The following is a 21443-nucleotide window of genomic DNA, read 5'->3' on the forward strand; positions in this document are numbered from 1 at the left end:
TTTCCAAGAGAAGAGAAGGGAATGGCTGGATCACCGTCGATGACACAGGGAAGCACAGTCAGTCCTTCTCAAAGCGCTTCTGGCATCAGAGTAGGATGAACTTTCCATTTCTAGCAAACTCTGACCAAAGGCCATTTCCAAATATCATGCTCTTTACTTCTGAGACTCAGTACACTTTTGTTTAATAACTAAAATCTATTACAGAATTTGTGTATGTGTGTATTATTTATTTCAGACCTAATATCAATCTAAATAAATTTTAAATTGAAAAGTGAAAGAAAGAAAAATGCCTCCAAGGAAACGCCTTAGATGAGGACTTCGTCCACCTGAGTACCTCGATAGGAGCTCTTCTTTCACCTCAAATGCTGGGAACTTCACCTAGAAGTTCACCTTTATAATTTATGGATGAAAGCTTCCCTATACAAAGACAGGAGGAGTCGTCTGAAAAAAGAAGATTCTGAAAACGGATATAATCTCAGAGTTGGGGAGACCAGCTCTGGCGAGAAAAACCACTCTCCCCTCCCCCACTCTAGCCCATCTTCCTCTGCAACACCCCAGGAGGTAGATCAGCCTCAAGTTGACACCGTCAGTGACAAAGAGCCCACTGTCCTCTGCAGCAGCCCGTCTATTTATATGCAGATGTCACTGTTACCAACTTATTCCTTCTACTGCTTATAGAATGTTCTCTCTCCTCAGAAACCTCTCTCTCTGCAACTTCTCCCCATCAATTCTAGCAACGTCTTTCTGCAGCTCTACATCTCCAGGCCCTCTTACGCTTGAGAGCAATTCAAATTACAGAAACTTGGAACAACGAGACTGCAAAACTTCTAGGGTGACCTCTGACCTCTCCCACTACATGTGCTACAGAGCCTCAGAAATGTACTTTTCTCTCTAAATCTACCTCCACTGGCACCAGGTTAAAAGCTGAAATGGTCAGGATGAGGGTATAGGGTAGGGGGTAGGAGGGATTTAGCCAATTCCGAATGGACTTGGAGAATTTACGGGACAGCAAGAAAGCAACTGTGGCTATAGAGCCACATGAGCACACAGAGAACGGCAGGCGAAAAGGCAGCAGGGAGAACGTGCAGGGCCTGGTTGAACGGGGTGAGAAGTTTACCCTGAGTGTAGTGGGCAGACACTGCAGGGTTGTGAACAGGGGAAGGACAGGCACTGTTTAACATTAAAACTCAAACAAACGAAACAAACAAAACAAAACCTACTTTCGCTGCTATATGGAGCACGGACTAGAGATAAGGAAGGCCGGCGAGGAGGCTATTACTGTCATCTAGGTAACTTACAATGGTGATTATAAGCTACATTATATAATTAGACTAGAGTAGCAGTGGGGGCGATGGCAGCAAAGGCATATATTTTGAAAGGAAGACATCTAAGCCCCCGATAGACTGGATGTGGGTTAAGAAGCAAAGAGAAAAGTCAAAGACGACTTCTAGGTTTTGGCCCGAGCAACTGAGTGCACCACTGAGTAAGCTGGAGGGCATGTCTGGGGAAGAGAGACCAGGCGTCCCGCTGCACATACGTAAGTCTGAAATGCTTACTGGGCTTCTGAATAGAGACGTTGGATAGGCAGACGGATAGGAGCCTGGAGCTCATCGGAGAGATCAAGGCAAAGAAATAAACTGGGGGGACACACGGTATTTAAAGTGAGGGACGCATGAGATCACATGGAGAATAAGCAGCGAAGGCAACCAAGGACTGAGCCCTGAAGGACACCAACCGTCAGAGACCACGAAGAAGAGGACACCGAGAAGGAGAGTTTGTAATCCTGCGTGCGTTTTATGCTTTCAAGTGTAAGAAGGACTGGAGATTTAGGCCACAGAAAGACATGGCTAGAACTGACGGGGAAAAGCTTCAGAGAGAGTGGTTTCTGCCCATTGTAACAAGCACTATGATGTGTAAGTTGGCAACATTCTCATTCTTCCTCAAAAAGCAACTGGGAGTATTTTATATCTGCAAAGTACAAAACCCACAGCCAGACGTCATAATCTTCTTCAAAGACCACCTTTCAGAGTCACGTGCAACTCTCCTTCTGCCTCCTGGCCAGCTGACGGAGTCTGGAGAGCTCCATTTCACATGCCCGCTGCTCAGTTACCCCGTCCCTGGCCTCTGGCATGGGTCCTGGCTTCTGGATCCAAGTTCTCACCCCCACTAACAGCTTGCAGTTGCCCAGCGCCGACCAGGAGGCACGCTGAGATCACGCTCCCCAGAGCTGCCAAGAGTTCCTGGCATCTGATCAATGAAGCACACAATGCGTGACTGTTCGGCAATTCATCAGGTGACAGAGAGCAACTGACGTGCTTGGGAACCAGAGGATGAGCCAGGGCACGGCTGCGACGGGCAGCAGAGACTCCACTCCAGGCCCATTACCCCGGGGGGAGTCCGCTCTAGGTCACCCGGTATGATCAGACATCCTTTTACCCAGAAGAGTTGTTGTAATCTGAAGTTTACCGTGTGTCCACAGACTCAGGATTCCCTGGAAGCTGGCAATACCAGGTACTAAACTGTAGGTACTGCACACCGTGGCAATCGGCTCTTTCTGCCCCACACCTTCAGGGCTGCCCTGGAGACATCTGTTACCCTCCAGCCTCATGTATGATGGGAGTTCCAAACTAGCTCATAGGTGTTTGTGAAGATTAAATGAGATCACTGTAAACAAGGTGCCTGGTACATAGAAAGCGCTCAGTGCCTATTAGCTACCCCCATTTATACTTTAGGTGACCATAAAGTAACAGTCAGCCAGCGGAGTGGTAAAGCATGTCTCCAGAAACAACACTTGCAAGGCTCTTCGAGCACAGAAGAATAAAAAGCTTTTTTGCTTGATTTTATGTGTGGACTATAATTTGATCAATGGAATTTCAACTTGTCCTGAAAAAATGCTCCTCCCTTTTTCTGAACTTTCCTACCAAGGTTGGCACAATTATGCTACATCACTAAGAAGTAAAGATATCAATCTCATGCCAATAGAATTTACAACACCAATTCTGAACAAATATCATCAAGCAAAACAGAACTCTCCAAGCCTAACAACTATCCTGCAGAAGTCATCCAGGCCTGGGTCTGCTGTGTTAAACGCCTGTATCCTTTAAGTAGAATCTACTTCTATTTCCCTTCATGAAATTTAAGTTTAACTAAAATCACTAAAGTTGGCAGCAGCAGCAGGAGACCATTTAAAGGCCGGCAGGGCTATTTTACTTTTATTAATGACAAGTTATGTAATAGTTCAGCAAACTACGGAGGTCCCTTCTTATAGTCTTTTAATATTTATAGAAATTTAAAAGAGTTATACTGCCAGAGTTCATTTTGGAAACTGACAATTTCAATTATCTGACAGCAATCAATTATTTCAGCTCAACTACAGAAATGGCTCTTTAACGAGAGGTCAGCTGAGTCCAGCGCCTGACCTAGAAGCTCAAGTAGATGTGACTGAACAAAACCACCCTAAAAGGGTCTCAACTCCAAACCACGGAGTCACATCACTGGCCTTTTTGCCCCTAACAGTACATCAAAGAAAAGAAAAGAAAAAGAAAAAAGTGGTGCACTGGGAACCGTGGGAAGGGCCTGCTTATGTTAACAGAAAGAGCAGTACTAAACCACCCAAGAACACACAAGTACCTTAAAGGAGTCAAAGAGCAGGTCTGTAACCGAGCTCAAGGAGATGTTCATGGGCACCAGGCCAATGTCAAGAAAATGAAATCCCACGCCTCCCATGAACTGAAAAGTGAAACCTATCGTCACACATTTCCCTGCATCTCTAATGCACGGCATCTGGGTTTTTCTAAAGGTAATTAATTATTTTGAGTTTTCAAAGTATTACACAGAAAAGCTACTTCTAAACTATACTTTTCAAATAAATCTCGATTTTTTTTGGCTTTAAAGAAAAATTTTTATTTTGGAATAATTTTAGATTTACAGAAGAGTTGCAAAGGTATTACCGAGTTCCTGTATTCCTTTCACCAAATTCCACCTGAAGTTAACATCTTACACTACCACGGTACATTTGTCAACACTGAGACGCTGACATTGGTTCATTTACTATTAACTAAGCTATAAACTCTACTTGGATTTCACCTGCTTTTCACTGATGTCTTTTTTCAGTTCTAAGATACAATCCAGGACACCACTTTGCATTTAACGATTTTTTTAGGGCTTTAACTTTTGAAATATGCCTAACTTGTTTCTCTTATTGACAATGTTCTCTGTATAATTATTATACAAAATAAACCTAAAACTCCCTGGAAAATATGATTTATTGGATACCAGAGAATGTTACCTTACATTCATGTAAACACGGTATTTCTACCATTTTTCCTGAGGAGAAAAAGAGGTAAATCACTGAAGTAAGATATACTCCATTGTCTACTTTGTCAGGAACCTATGAGATCAAATCATTTAATGTTTCAGAAATATCTCTCTTCAAAAAATGCTTGTCACTTACCTATCTCCCAAGGCTCCAGTAAAGAGTCATAAGATGTATGGTAAATCCTTTTAATTTAATCCTGTAATAGAATATAAAGTATTATCATAATCATATTCAGATAATCCATTTTTATCAAATATATGTTAACAACTGTATTCCTTTCATTCCCAAATTTTAAAAATTATTGTATGATATTTTATTAAGATAACAAAAGAACTAATTTAAGGAAGAACAATACCATAAATTTATTACATGTCTTTAAAAATGTTTAAAAATGAAGGCATGCAAAATTTAATACAAGTTTTAAGATAAACAGAAAATGTTCTAGAAAGAAGGAAGTGCTACAATGAATAAAACTGACTAATAAGAATGTTTCACATTCTTTTCCACGTGCGTAATGCTGTGGAAATTACTAAGTAGTCACAAACAAGTGAATCACATTGAGGGCACAGCCTTTGTGAGGGGAAAACAGTAATCAGGAATTTGGGGTTAGGAGATTTTTGAAAAGACACGTGTCTGGTAAAGCGAACATGTGTGTCAGTTTGACTGAGACAGTCTCAACTTAGGTCCATTGTCACAGTGTCCCCACCCCCGCAATTTATTATTTGTCCTGGATTCTCCACTTTCTAGCGATTTTTTTTAACGGGAGTGTTATAATAAGCCGGAACATTTACTTCCAGGCTGTGCCCGGATCTTGGTGAGTGCTGTGAGATACACGCACAGTGAATCCAATTGTCAATTTAACCTGTGGTTGAACGTGAAAGACCTCTCTCTGGATGGGCTATAACTGACACCTCGTTCTCAAAGTCAGCACCCAAACCATGGGCAGAAAAAGGAAGTGCACTTGGACAGGAGAGGCCGAGGGACAGCTAAATCCTGCAGTCTTCGGTGGAGGTGGAAAAAATATTCAAAATGCTGCTGCCCCAACTATGAGTAGCTCGAAGATACCAATTTCAGAAAAGCAGATGAAGAAGGTGTTTTATATATTATTCTATAAAGCATGACTTTTCATTTAGATCAAATGACTAGTCTTTAATCTTGCTCAGTTCTGATTACAAAGTGTCTTGTTTACATAGTTAAAATCAAGTGGCAGCTGTTATTTTGTTGGCTCTATTAGCAGAAGAAATTTACACTTAAGTCATGCCAGCTTTCTATCAGTGTCAAGAGATACCATGTGAACGGCAAAATATGACCAAAGTAGAAGCAAACACGTCCCACAATTACATCCACCAAAGATGTGACAGTCTAACAATCACAACTGACAAATATTTAAACACACACACACACACACACACACACAAAGAAACTGTCACTCATGTGACAAAGATAATGTTGAATAAAAAAAAAATACTACTCCGGGCTTCCCTTGTGGCGCAGTTGTTGAGAGTCCACCTGCCGATGCGGGGGACACGGGTTCGTGCCCCGGTCCGGGAAGATCCCACATGCCGCGGAGCGGCTGGGCCCGTGAGCCGTGGCCGCTGAGCCTGCGCGTCCGGAGCCTGTGCTCCGCAACGGGAGAGGCCACAGCAGTGAGAGGCCCGCGTACCGCAAAAAAAAAAAAAAAAAAAATACTACTCCACATGGCAGTACCTGTTTTCTCTTGTTGCTACATATCTTAGAAATCTTGGAGGCTTTTAAGACTCACTTAGTAAAATCATCAATAGCATTGAAATTTTTTCAGCCGAGCACTCTAAATCTTGGCTTCATTTTGTTCAGTCAGTTGGAAATCTTTAATTCAGATTTAATTTATACAGAGAACCAGTTTTTTTACTTAGATAAGTTTATACTTTGTACCAGGATGAAATGGACTTCCAAATGCTTACAATCTAGCAGCATCTAAATTTGGTAAAATGGGGGACTTCCCTGGCAGTCCAGTGGTTAAGACTCCATGCTTCCACTGCAGGGGGCGCAGGTTCGATCCCTGGTCAGGCAACTAAGATCCCGCATGCCATGCAGTGTGGCCAAAAATAAATGAATAAAAATTTTAAAAATTAAAACAAAAAAAAAATCTGGTAAAATGTTCAGAAGACTTCTAAATAAATACAACTTATCTGACAAGCTTTCTCTTGTAAAAATGTCATTGAATAAAGATACTCTAAATAGAGTAAAAAGACAGTACCTGTGAAAATATATGGGCTGGAATATTTCCCTGTTAAACTACTAAAAAAAAATCAAAATTTAGAATGACCTCAATTTAGTAGAATTTGCTTTGAACTTACCAGGTACCTTAGTATCTATACAGATATTATATTCTCAAATTTAAAGATTATGATTTACAGCAATTAGTAACTACTGAAAAGAATCAAGTTTCAAGTTTAGTAATCATAAAATGAAACTTTGAAGACTATAATTTTACGAAACAATTAAAAACAATACAACTGTGTTTCAAAACTACATTCCTTTCAGAAACATACAGAGACCCAGTACTACAGACAAATTATGACTAAGAAACTAAATAATGTATATGGGCTTCTACTGAGAATTCTATTTATGGTCTTTTTAAAGTTGAAAAAAATCAGTATGAAATAATTTTGTTGTGATGTTTGTTGTGATGTTTTGGGTTTTTTTTAAATATTAACATGGAAATATGTTAACGTTTTTCAGAAATAAACTTGTTTTTAAAATACAATAAAAATAAATCTGTTAGTCAACAAATAAAATTATACAATTTTATTATTTTTCAGTAATTCTTATTCTCAAAGGAATCTCAGTTTGGGCACTAAATTAAATGGTTAACCTAACCTTGGTGGTTAATTTTATGTGTCAACTTGGCTAGACTACGGTGCCCAGCTGTTTGGTCTAACACTAGTCTATGTGTCTCTGTGACAGTCCCTGTGGATGTGATTAACATTTACAATCAGTTGACTTTAAAGCAGGTTACTCTCCATAATGTGGTGGGCCTCAACCAATCAGTTGAAGGCCTTAAGAGCAAAGACTGAACTTTCCCAAGAAAGAAGCAATTCTGCCTCAAGACTGCAACACAGAAACCTGTCTGAGTTTCCAGTCTGCTGGGCTGCCCTGCAAATTTTGGACTCAAGACTACATCATCAACGTTTACCTAAAATTTGTGCCTGCTGGCCTACTCTACAAATTTCACACTTGCCAGCTCCCACAATCATGTGAGCCAGTTCCTTAACATAAAAACTACTCTCTCTCCCTATCTATCTATCTAGCTAGTATATCCTATTTTTCTGTCTTTCCATCCATCTATCTATAGTGCATCCACAAAAGCCGTGATAGCATACATAGATATATAGATATATCCCCTGCTAGCTGTATTTCTCTGCACAACCTGACTAATACACTAGGTAACAGAGATTAGGAAGTATCAAGCATCTCCACCCAATGGAAGCTGCTCCCTGACAAGAGCAGAAAATGAAAGAGTTTTATTTTAGGAAGTATGCAATTACATCATTAACAGTACCTTTAAAGAAGAAGAAAAACCCAGATTTTGGGGCCATGCCTTCCTGTACCGGAATGACACCACGTAACCCAACAGCCCAGCTTTTAGAGAACAAGGTTGTGTCTCTTCCTCCTTTGTAGCAGGGAGTCTGAGAAAGAGAAGGTGCTCTAAAATGTTGCTAAGCAAACATTTCATTCTGCTAAACAAACAGTGTCTCAGAAGACACTGCCAGTCCTAAATGCTGTAAAGATGGTGAGAGTATAAGCAAAAGTATGCTTTTTAATGTTTTCAGTAGTATTACTGTTGTCATTCTGAGACTATTGCATGTGTAATACGGGATAAAAATAAATGAATAATTATGGGATTTTCTAATTCTATAATCACTTGTGTCTTTGAAAAACCAGGACTCTTGGCACAGAGAAAAGGAGATATAGAAGGAAGATTCAAATACGCTGTAGTCTAGAGTTGTAACTGGAAGCATCAATATGACCTTGTGAGGTATTTTATTTTATCTTAAATATGTGCATATATTTCTTAACTCTGATTACAGAAAAGGCCTACAAACAAAGGCCAATCCAGCATCATTGAGCATCCCTTAGAGACCAGAGCTGCTTAGAGAAATGGCTAATTCTAGGACTCAGGAGCCCATCTCAAAAGGCTCCCACTGGCCAAAGATGGAATAATTTGAGCTTCATTAATGATAATAACTGAAATGGATTAAAACCCATCAAACGTTTAATTCTAAGAGTTCAAAATTTTTTTAATAATTGGTCATCTTCAAGAGATGATAGAGAACCAATTAATCATTCTTAAAAACTATTAAATCAAAGAAAAAGCTCAAGAATTTATCCTGCCTTTCCTTTATGAACTGTATGACTGGGTAATACCTAAACTCTTTCAACTGCGATAGCACTCTTCAAGCCACATGCACGTCTAATGGTAAAGAGTAAAATTCTAACTGGCTAGGAGGGTATAAGCACAGCCTTTAACCAATGAGTGGCTTATCTGACCAAGGGGTAACCCTTGGGTAGTAAAGATAAAAGAAAAAACAAGAAAATAAATTTGAGTAGAGACATCCAATGTTGTCCACTGGAGGTAACAGCTTTCACACAGTCAGTTCATCCAAGTCACTAAAAATATATATAAATAACCAAGCAAACAGTATTAACCCCCATTCCCAAGGTGATCACTACACAGAGTTGCTACATGTTATTTAAAATGCCCGGTTTTCAACAAATATTGCAAAATGTGCAAAGAAGCAGCAAACCCATTTTCAGGAAAAAAAGGCAGGCAACACAAACTGATTCTAAAGGGGCCCAGATGTTAGACTTAACAGAGACAGACTTCAAATCAGCTATTCCAAATAAGTTCACAGAACTAAAGGAAACCATGGATAAAGAATTAGAGAAAAGTATAATGACAATGTTTCAGCAAATAGAGAATATCAATAAAGATAAGGAAATTACAGAAAAAAAGCAGCAAATAGAAATTTTGGAATTGTACAATAACTGAAAAAGTACAATAACTGAAATGGAAAATTCACTATAGGAGCCCAAGAGTCGACATGAACTGGAAGAAGAAAGAATCAGAGTGCTTGAAGATATATTGATAGAGATTATATACAATTTGAAGAATGGGGAGAAAAGAAGAATGAAGAAACATGAACAGAGCACCACAGAAAAAGAGAAAGGCACAGAACAAAGTTTTAAATAATGGCTGAAATCTCCCCAAATTTGATGAAAAACATTAGTAATCTACACATCTAAGAAGTTCAACAAACTCCAAACCAGATAAATATAAAGAGATCCACACCCAGACAAAATATAATCAAAATGTTGAGAAGCAAAGAAAAAAATCTTGAAATCAGCAAGAGAAAAATGACTCTTCACATACAAGGAACCCCAATAAGACTGACAGCTGACTTCTCATCAGAAGCAGAGGAAACCAGGAGGTAGTAGGACTGAATATTCAAAATGCTGAAGATAAAAAACTGTGAATTAAGAATCTTACATCCAGCAAAACTATCTTTCAACCACGAAGGTGGAACCAAGACATTCCCAGAAAAACAAAAACTGAGAGAATTTGTTGCTAGGAGATCTGCTTTATAAGAAATACTGAAAAGAGTTCTTCAGGTTGAAAGCAAATGACACCAAACAGTAGTTTGAATGCACACAAAAGACAGACTGCCAAGAATTATGTACATAATTCCAAAAGAGACTACCATTGCATATCTCTCCCCCTTCTCTTAACTGATTTACAGAGCAATTCAGTGAAACAGTATGCATACAAGTGTATTGTTGGGCTAATAACAACATGTAAAATTTTATATATTTGATGATAGTAACACAGAGGAAGCAGATGAGAGCAAACCTGCCTTGTGCTGGAGTAGGGTAATAACACCAGATGGTAACTGAGACCCACAGAATATATGAGGTGGGTGAAGAGTAGAGAAGTTAACATAACTAACCCCACAAATGTGCACCTGCTCTCCTTTCTTCTCTCAGCTTCTTTAAAAGACTTACATAAAAGAAAAACTATAATAATATGTTGTTGGGTTTCTACAATATATAGACGTAATATAGATAACAGTAGTAGCAAAAAAAAAAGGAGAGAAATAGAGCTATACAGGAGAGGAGTTTCTTAATTTTGCTGAAAGTAGGTAAAAATCAGAAGTAGATTCTCTTAAGCTAAGAGCTATATTGTAAGCCCTAGAGCAAACACTAAGAAACTAATTCAAAATGTATAATTTAAAAATTATTAAAGGAGTTAAGATACCACACTGGAAGAGATTCACTTATTTCAAAAGAGGACAGTAAAAAAAAAAAAAAGAACAAAAGAAGGCATAAGACCTATGGAAAACAAAAAGCAAAGTGGCAGGTGTAAATCCAACCATATCAATAATATTAAATGTGAATAGACTAAACAATCCAATCAAAAGGCGGAGATTATCAGAGGGTATTTTTAAAAACCCAACTATATACTATATACTGTCTACAGGAGACGGTAGGTTCAATGATACAAATAGGTTGAAAGTAAAAGGATAGAAAGTGACACACGATGGAACAGCAACTGTAAGAAAAGCAGCCAAAATGGGCGGTAAAGCTACAAGAACAACGGAGGAAGAAGAACTGAAAGAATAAATAAACAATTCAAAAATGATAATAGACTTCTTATCCCCTTTCAACACTAGATGGAAAAACCAGGAAAAAAACGACAGGGAAATAGAAGATTGGAATAAAAGTGTAAGCCAACTAGACCTGCCAGACATCTATACAACACTCCACCCAACAACACAAGGCCGTCTTCTCAAGTGCACATGAAACATTCTCTAAAAGAGACCATATTCTAGGCCACAAACAACCCTCAAGAATTTAAAGTGATTAAAATCATGTGACTAAAATCCATTCCACAATGGAATGCAATCAGAAATCAGGAACAGAAGGAAATTTTGGAAATTCACAAATACATGGAAATAAAACAATACACTGGTAAGTAGCCAATGAAACAAAGAAGAAATCGTAAAGGAAATTAGAAAATACCTTGAGATGAATGAAAACTAAAATATACCAAAACCTATGGGATGTAGCTAAAGAAAGCAGTGCTTAGAGGAAAATTTATAGCTGTAAATGCCTATATTATAAAAGAAGAAAGATCTCAAATCAATAACCTGAACTTCCATCTTAAGAACCAAGAAAAAAGAGCAATCTAAACCTAAGCAAGCAGCAAGAAACAGTAAAGATTAAAATGCAAACAAACGAAATAAAGAACAGAAAAACACAAAAGACAATCAATGAAAACAAAAATGGTTTCTTTGAAAAGATCCCCAAAACTGACAACCCTTTAGTTATAGTGACCAAGGAAAAAATGAGGGAACACAAAAATTACAAATGAATAAAAGGACATTGCTATTGATTATACAGAAATAAAAAGTATTATAAAGGAATACTATGAACAACTGTACAACAACAAAGTGGGTAACTTGGAGGAAAAGAACAAATTCCTAGAAAAATACAAACTACTAAAACTGAAGAAAAAACGGAATCTCTAAAAAGGCTTATAGCAAGAGATTGAATTGGTGATTAAAAACACTTCCAACAGATATAAGTGCAGACTCAAAGGACTTCACTGGTAAATTCGACCAAACATTTAAATGAGAATTAATACCAATCTTTGACAAACTCTTTCCAAAAAAAGAAAGAAAGAAAAAAAAAAAAAAGGAGATAATACTTCTATGGGGCCAGGGGCCAGTAATACTCTGATACCAAAGCTAGACAAAGACATCACGAGATATCTACAGACCAATATTCTTTATAGCTATTGATGCAAAAATCTTCCACAAAATATTAGCAAACCAAATTAATAAAAGAAAAAATAAAAGGCACATGATCATATCAATTGAGAAAAGGCATTTTCCAAAATCCAACAGTCTTGTCATAAAACTCATTCAACAAACCAGGAATAGAAAGGAACTTCCTAAACCAGACAAAGGGCATCCACACACAAAAAAAATCACAGCTAATATTATACTTAATAGTGAAAGACTGAATGGATCACTCCTAAAATTAGGAACAAGAATACAATGTTCGGGCTTCCCTGGTGGCGCAGTGGTTCAGAGTCCGCCTGCCGATGCAGGGAACATGGGTTTCTGCCCCGGTCCGGGAGGATCCCACATGCCGCGGAGAGGCTGGGCCCATGAGCCATGGCCGCTGAGCCTGCGCGTCCGGAGCCTGTGCTCCGCAACGGGAGAGGCCACAGCAGTGAGAGGCCCGCTTACCGCAAAAAAAAAAAAAGAATACAATGTTCTATTTCTTACCATTTCTACTCAACATTTCACTGCAGGTGTAACTAACCATTGTAATCAGGTAAGAAAGAAAACCAAGCAAACAAAATCAGCATCCAGAAAGGAATAAGTATGACTATCTCTTCATAGATGATATGAATTTATAGCAAATCCTAAGGAACCAACTAAAAAAAAAACAAACTATTAAACACAAATAACCAGGTTCAACAAGGTTGCAGGATATAAGATTAACATACAAATTCATTCTATTTCTATACAACAGCAATGACCAACCCAAACATAAAAGAATGAAATTAAGAAAAGAGCTGCATTTACAATCACATCAAAAAGAATAAAATACTCAGGAATATATTCAATATTTAACAAAACTAGTACAGGACTCACTCACTGGAAACTATAAAACGTTGGAAAAAATTAAAGACAAAACATGCTACATTCATGGGTTGTTAAGACTTAATATTGTTAGGGTATCAATACTCCCCTTATTGGTCTACATATTCAGCACAATTACTATAATGATCCAAGCTGCCTTTTCTGCAGAAATTTAAAAACATCCTAAAACTCATTCGGATATGCAAGGAACCCAGAATAGCCAAACAATCTTTAAAAAGGAGAACAGAGTTGGAAGATTCACGTATCCCAATTTCAAAACTTACTATATGGTTGCAGTGATCAACACATTATGGTACTGATACAAAGACAAACATGTAAAACAATGGAAGTGAATTAAGAGTTCAGAAATAAACTCTTACATTTATAATCAATTTTGACAGAGTGCCATCCAAAACAATTTAATTGACAAAGTACAGTCTTTTCAACAAATGGTGCAGGGACAAATGAATGTCCAAATGCAAAAAAAATAAAGTTGGACCTTTTCTTACATAAAAATTAACTAAAAATGGATCAGAGACTTCAATGTAAGTGCTAAAACTATAAAACTCTTAGAAGAAAACAGAGCAGTAAATCTTTATGGTCTTGAATTAGGCAATGGTTTGTTAAATATGATACCAAAAGTACAAGTGACAAAAGATAAAATAGATAAATTTGGATCCATCTAAATTAAAATATTTTGTACTGCAAATGATAATATAAAGAAAGCGGGGGAAAAAACGCAGAATGGGAGTAAATAATTGTAAATCATATATCTGAAAAGGGACTGGTATCAGTTATAAAGAACTTCTGTAAGCCTTTAATAAAAAGGTAAACAATTATATAATCAAAATTATCATTATTTTATAACTATAATTTAAAATTTTTAAATGAGCAAAGGATTTGAATAGATGTTTCTCCAAAGAACATTTACAAATGGCTAATAAACACATTAAGAAGATGCTCAACGTCATTTGCCACTGGGGAAATGCAGATGAAAACCATAATACAGGGACTTCCCTGGTGGCGCAGTTGTTAAGAATCCACCTGCCAATGCAGGGGACACAGGTTCAAGCCCTGGTCTGGGAAGATCCCACATGCCGTGCAGCAACTAAGCCCATGTGCCACAACAACTGAGCCTGCGCTCAAGAGCCCGCGTGCTACAACTACTGAGCCCTAGCGCCTAGAGCCCGTGCTCCGCAACAAGAGAAGCCACCGCAATGAGAAGCCCGCGCACCACAACAAAGAGTAGCCCCCACTCGCGGCAACTAGAGAAAGCCCGCGCACAGCAACAAAGACCCAACACAGCCAAAAATAAATAAATAAATAATTTTTTTAAAAAAATTAAAAAAAGAAAACCATAATACATTTACAGTCAATTAGATACTCAATGAGATACTACTTTATACCCTTTAAGATGGATATAATGAAAAAGAGATAATAACAAATATTGCTGAAGATGTGGAGAAACTGGAACCCTCTACATTGCTGTTGGTTACGCAAAATGGTGTCGCCTGTTTTTCTAACAGTTCCGCAGTTCCTCAAAAGGTTAAACCATAGAGTACCACTTGACCCAGCAATTCCCACTACTAAGTATATATTCAAGGGAAATGAAAGCATACATCCACACAAAAACTTGTATGTAAATGCTCACAGCAGCATTATTCATAACAGCCAATAAGTGCAAACAACCCAAACGTCTATTGGCTGATCAATGGACAAACAAAATGTGGCATATCCGTACAATGGGATAGTCTTCAGCAACGAAAAGGAATAAAATACTAATATATGCTATGCCACGGATGAACCTCAAAAGTGTTACACTAAGTGAAAGAAGTCAGACACAAAAGACCACATGTTGTGTGACTTGATTTACATGAAAAATCAGAATAAGCAAGCTATAGAGACAGAAAATAGATTAATGGTTGCCTGGGGTGACTGGGAGGGTGGGGAAGAGGAATGACTGCTAAGGGGCACATGTTTTTTCCTGGTGTGACAAAAATGTTCTAAAACCTAGACTGTGGTGATGGCTGTACAATTCTGAGAAGACACGAAAACCACTGAATTGTATACTTTAAATGGATTGATTTTACAGCATGGAAATTGTATCTGAATAAAAATGTTTTTACTGTGGTTAAAACCAAACGATAGTGTTGAAGGAAACAAACTGGATCCATAAATTATAAAAAGAAAAATGCAAGTGATTACTACGAAGATTTGGGATGACGCTTACTTATGAGAGAGGAGAGGGCTGTGATTGACACAGGACACAAGGAAGAATTTCAAGGGTGACTCATGAAGGTCTAATTCTTGACCTGGGTGCTACTGGCATTGTAATAGTTCATTAAATCATATATCTGATTTGGGTGATTTTCATACCTTTGTTTTATTTTATAATAAAAACACTTTTTAAGGAACATTTTTGGATTTTTTTAAAAACAGGAATTTGAGGTTATATGCTTATCATCTAACTAAATTATTGTCAATATAATAAGGAAATATCCTATATTTGCACTGTCCCATACAGTTACTGAGCACTTGAAAGGTGGCCAGCACGACTGAGGAACTGAATTTTTCATTGATTTTAATTCTAACGAATTTAAATTCAAATGTAAATAACCACACGTGGCTGGTGGTTATTTAGCACATGGCCAGTGCAGGCTTGGAACATACAACTGCTATCAAATGCTTGGCAGATACGTGTTTTTCAAGAACAATGGATGAATAAGCTAACCTTTAAAATTTTTAAATAAAATTTACATATCGCAAAGATGGCAGCTTTGCGACAACCGTAATTTGCTTTTTAAGTTTGCATAAACTTCTCAAAGAACAACCAAATGAACCAATATGTCTATATCTACATATAGATATAAATATAGATATAGACATAGGTATATATGGTATACGTTATATATGCTATAACATTGGAATCGGATGTTCATATCTCCAAATTTCACAGTCATATCTCCAAATTTCATCCAAATTATCAAGGAAATGAAAATGGCCACCTAGTCTGAATATCACTAAAGTGATTTCTATAATACATCACCAACTCCAATCCCTGCCCTGTCACAGTCTCTAAGAAATACCAATTCCTCCAGAATCTTGAACAAATCCAACTAGATGTAAAGCCTACAGTGTTTTTGTCGCCCTCCCATTTGTTCCCCAGATTGGGCCCTCAGTTCTCCAGATTGGGCCCTCAGTTCTCCAGACTGGGTTTTTTGTGGGTTTTTTTTTTGCGGTACGCGGGCCTCTCACTGTTGTGGCCTCTCCCGTTGCGGAGCACAGGCTCCGGACACGCAGGCTCAGCGGCTATGGCTCACGGGCCCAGCCGCTTCGCGGCATGTGGGATCCTCCCGGACCGGGGCACGAACCTGTGTCCCCTGCATCGGCAGGCGGACTCTCAACCACTGCGCCACCAGGGAAGCCCTCCAGATTGGGTTTTATGACTAGTTTCTATCACTAAAAATGGTCCTTAACATTCAATCACTCAACAAACAATGACTAATTATGTTAGGAACTATATTAAGAAACAGATGGAAAGTACAGTCTTTGTCCTGAAAGAAATTATAGTCTAGAGGAGGATAAGTACCAAATAAACCTCCAGAATCGAGCAGTGTGTTTAAGAGCTAAATGAGTACAACTTACATACGTCCATGGCTGTACAGAAAAGGAGCATCTAACTCCCAGGGACAGAAAAGGGACCAGGGAAGCAGGGTGATAGTAGAGGCATCCCTGAGCTAAGTCCTGGAAGATAAGCAGTGAAGGGAGAAAGAGAAGTGTTTCAGGCAAAGAGAAAACATGCAAAGGCTCAAAAGCTCAAGAGAATCAGAATCATGGCAGGTTCAGGTACTAACGCCCAGGAAAAGTAGAGAAGTGAGAGAAGCAAACGCTAGCCAGGCAGGCAGAGACCCAGGTCTGAAGCCCTCTGCTTGCGTGGGAGGGAGTCTGGATTTTATCTGGAAGGTGTAGGAGGCCAAAGAATTTTGAGCTCAGGAATAATGTGATTAGACCTGCATTAAAAAAAAAAATCACTCTGCAACAGTATGAAGTATAAATAAGAGAAAGTCTGAGATTGGAGACAGGACAAGCACTTTTAAAGAACATTACAGCAATATGGGTGAAAAGATGGGGCTCACACTACAGCGGAGACAATAAGGATGGAGATGAAATGATGCACTGGAGGGATATTCAGAGTGTGCAACATAAATCGACTGTATATGGGGGTAGGAAGAATAAAGAATCACGGTGAGTTCCAGGTTTCTTACGTGAGAAGAAGGACACTGCCATTCATCAATTAAAAAAAAAATACAAAAGGAACAAGTGCAGGTTTGAGAGTAATTTTGAGTTCTGGAACTCAGAAAGGTGGTAGTAAAATCAACAATATCAAATGTCCGCAGAGAGGTTAAGTCAGCTCAGCTCTACAAGCCCTAGCTCAGACTGACTGATTTAGAAGCTCTGGGGATGGAACCCAAGGGCCTGTATTTTAGTCACCCTCCAAACGATTCTGGTGCACACGCTAAACCTGGAGAAGCACCGGTCTTGCCAAACACTAGCGGTAATACTGGCAAAGGCCCAGGCAATTGGGTGGGCGCGGATGACAGAAGGGGAGGTTTCCTATTAGGGGCAGCAGAATCCAGGTTACAGGAGATCTACGGAATAATCTGGAGGAAAAGAAATGGAGACAGCACGCACAGACCCTTCTTTCAATAAGCTTGAAGAGAAAGAGGAGACAGACTAAAAATAAAGATGAGAAAAAATGATGAACAGAATAAAGTCCTCCAAGTGCAAAAAAGGATTCAGAGCCCAGGCAGAGGAGCTGGCCTTGGAAGGGGTGGTGGACACGAGTGGCTGGCCTCACCAGTCCACTCTCCGTCCTGGATACCAGAATCCTAAGTTCGTTCTTCTCTGAGAGGAGGCTGGAGGGCCATGAATCTTGAGTAGCCAAAGCCAATCACTGGACTTCTATATCCCTTGCCACTGACTGGTTTAGAAATGGGATATATCGTGTAAATTTGGCTAGTGAAGTCAAGTCTTCTGGGAGGCTTCTTTTTCTCTCTGAAAAAAGACATAAGAAAGATGCTATGGCTTGAATATTTGTGCCCCCCAAAAACCCTATGTTAAAGCCTTAATCCCCAATGTGATGGTATCTGGAGGTGAGGTCTTTGGAGGCTATTAGGGTTAGATTAGGTTAGAAGCATGGAGCCCCAAAATGGGTTTAGTGTCCTTATAATATAGGAGCCTAGAGCGCTCTCTCTCTGCCGTGCGAGGAAACAGGAAAAAGATAGTTGTCTGCAAGCTCGTGAAAAATCAAATCTTCAGGCACCTTGATCTTGGACTTCCCAGACTCCGGAACTGTGAGAAATAAAATGTCTGTTGCTGAAGCCACCCAGTATACAGCATTTTGTTATAGCAGCCCGAACCAAGACAAGAGACACCTCTTCTTACAGTCTCGGGTGCTTTGATATGAGGATGTCGATCTTGGAGCTAAAGCTGCCTGCCATCTTGAGACCAGGAAAGGACAAGCTTGAGGACAAAAGCTCACTCAGCATGACAGCAGAACAGAAAGACAGAAAGATCCCAAGAGCCTAATGACAGCAGTCAGCTGCTACGTGAACCAACTATAAAACCATCTTTCTTCCAGATTTCTAGTTATATGAGATCATTAAATTTACTTACTATTTAAGTTGTTCACAGTTGAGTCTTCAGTTATTTGTCAGCGGAAAGCATTCTAACTAACACAGAAAGAAAGATTTTCACGAGATGGGTGTGGATGAAATTAACTTGGCCTACTGGAGACCTGGGAATTTGAAGGAGTTTCAGCCTAAAGTTCCACTTATTAAACAAAATGAAGCTCATGTAGTTCTATTTTATAAAGGGACTGGCCTTAACAGTTCTTTTCTGCTTAAAAAAAAAAATCTAGTATTTCTAATGATAACAATAGTTGTAATGAAGATAATGATGATGATAATTATGATGGGGCTAAGCTAAGCTCATGGTTATTAAAGTCTTTTTGAAGGAGGTATTTTATCCGTGTAGTTTACCTTCAGCATTCCATTTGACTTCAATAGTGAAACCCTGCCACTCTCTCTTACTTTCCGTTTACAATTTCCATGTCAGTTTCATTTTCCATACTTTCATGGTACACAACACGACACCACAATATAGTTTATGGAGTAATCCTTAACTTTAAAGAACAAACACTCTGAAAACAAAACAACTTGTAAAAAGATTTCTATTTTTATTTCCACATATTTTCTAAACCTGTTCCTCCGTCTGTGGAATGATTCCTTTGATTCCTATCAGAGGGTGGAAAATCAACACTGCAGCCACACAGATAAACACCAGAGAAAGCATGATTGGAGCACAAATAACAAAAAGCACTAGAGTTGTATGCCCATCCAAGCAGTCCCGAAATGGTGAAAAAAATTTTTTTGGAAGTTAAATTGTAAGTTTTTGAAGCCCAAAACATTTTCCTACAGAAACAATGTTACTATGAGTCATTCCATTACTAGGCCAGTCCATAAAAGCCTTATGAAACCACATGCATAGGACTATTGTTTGAACTACCCCCAGGCAGAATAATACTTTTTCCTTTGGAAAATACATTGTTTTCTCCCTCCACCCTCCACCAGGTCCCGGGGGGAAAGGGCCTCATCATGGACTCTGTTCCCTTCTCCAGCCTCATCCCTCACAACTCTCCCTCCCCACACTCTGTGGTCCAGCCATACCACCCTCCTTCAACCTGCAGAGCCTTGTCCCCTCCAAGTCGTCACTGTCAAGCCCTTCCCGTCCTCTTCGTGGTCACCTCCTCTCGGACTTCCGGTCTCGGTTTACATGCTGCTTCCACAAGAAAGCTGTCCCTTGTCCCCATGCTGAGTCGTGTGGCCCTGCCCCACTTCCCCATGACAGCATGCATCACACTCATGGAACCCACTTTGCCAGTCTCCCCCATAATCTCTGCCATGTTGGGGATACATTCTATGTGTTATCTTAAGCCCAGAGATCAGAGGAGTGGCTGGCATTTGAAGATGTTTAATACATATTTGTTTGTATGAATGAACTTTCCTAAGAGAAGGTACACCAATGCTTTTTAAACTTGATCTATGGAATACTTAACCTGATCTATGGTCATTACCAAGGACTCAAGGGGTTTTCCAAAGAAGACTCCTCCACTTCTGGATTTATCCCTACAGCTTGTTCACATGCAGGGGCTCACCTATCCAATTTCCTCCATACTGCTGGTTTACAAAGTAACTTAAATGGAACATTAAAATTCTCGCAAGCAGGAATAAGCACATTTTCTAATAATACCTTTATCTCTTTCTTGCAGGTAATGTCATTCATTCTTGTGGCTTTTACTTACTATAACTGATGAAGTGCTGAGTCCCAAATTTGTATCTCTAGGCCTGATTTTCTCTTGAGTTGAAGATCCAAGTGTGCAGCTGTCTATAATTTTCAGCCTGAACGTCCCACAAGGACTTCACTCCATCTCCCAGGTCCTCCCCACCCTTTCTTTTCTCCCGTGTTTCCCATTTCTGATATAGACATCATCATCTAGGCACTGGAGCCTGAAACTCAAGTTATCTCACCCTTGCTACTTAAAGACTGGTCCACAGACCAACGGTGCGGCTCATCTCCTGGAAACCCAGAGTCTCTGGCCCTACCCCAGACCTGCTGAATCAGGAGCTACCTTTAAACAAAATCCCCAGGCGATTCATATGCACACTAAAAGTTAAGAAACATCGATCTACAACTCCTCGTTCTCCCTACCCCTACACATCAACTCTGTCATTAAGTCTACACAGGAAACTGTCCCAAACATGCTCCTTGCCACCCATTTCTGCCATCACTGCCTTGATGTAAGCCACCCCCTCCTGTCTGGGACACGGCAGTGGTCTCTTAGTCCAACTCAGTCCTCTAACCGTTGGCTGTCAGCCAGAATTTCAGAAGAGACATTCAGCTGTACAGCTATGAATTTTGAGAGAGCCCACGTGGTTGAACAGCTTCTGTGCGCCAGGCTCTGAGGCGCAATCGCCCACCCCTAACTTCAGGAACCCCCCAGACAGGTGGCAGGGGTTGACTCATACACCCAAGACCACAGTATGGTGCGGGGTCAACTCAGAGGGCGGCTCAGCAGCAGCGCTGGGTCGGGTGGGATGCCCCGCTCCTATCGGGTTGCTGCTCTCGAGAGAAGACAGAGCCCAGGAGGAAGAGGTGAAAGACGCAATATGGACGAGGCAGAAGAGTCATATGTCATGTTGAGACAAAGGCAGCGGCTGGGGGTAGCTACAGCACAAGAAACAGAAAACAGAAAATGGCCCCAATCCCTTAAAACCTCGCTGGAATCGGGAATTATCTTAATTTCCAGTACTTCTGAGAGAAGGCTGATTTAAAATGCACTTCTTTGATTACCCATTTTTATTACTAATTGT

The 21443-nt window shown here is 39.5% G+C and overlaps 1 protein-coding gene across 23 annotated transcripts in view; it reads right to left on the reverse strand.

Moving 5' to 3' along the window:
* Positions 1–21443, reverse strand: part of ZNF438 (zinc finger protein 438) — a 498265-nt gene that overhangs the window by 240137 nt on the left and 236685 nt on the right. For 21 of the 23 annotated variants that reach the window (XR_009560622.1, XR_009560612.1, XR_009560604.1 and 18 more), the window contains one exon: positions 4454–4514. The gene's annotated coding sequence lies outside the window, so the exon portion shown is untranslated. Of the gene's footprint in view, positions 1–4453; positions 4515–7859; positions 7897–20374; positions 20762–21443 lie in introns of those variants that run through there. The other 2 variants (XM_030832278.3, XM_060291823.2) reach the window with 2 other exon arrangements.

Source organism: Globicephala melas, chromosome 2, assembly GCF_963455315.2.
Source record: "Globicephala melas chromosome 2, mGloMel1.2, whole genome shotgun sequence".
NCBI classification, from domain to species: domain Eukaryota; kingdom Metazoa; phylum Chordata; class Mammalia; order Artiodactyla; family Delphinidae; genus Globicephala; species Globicephala melas.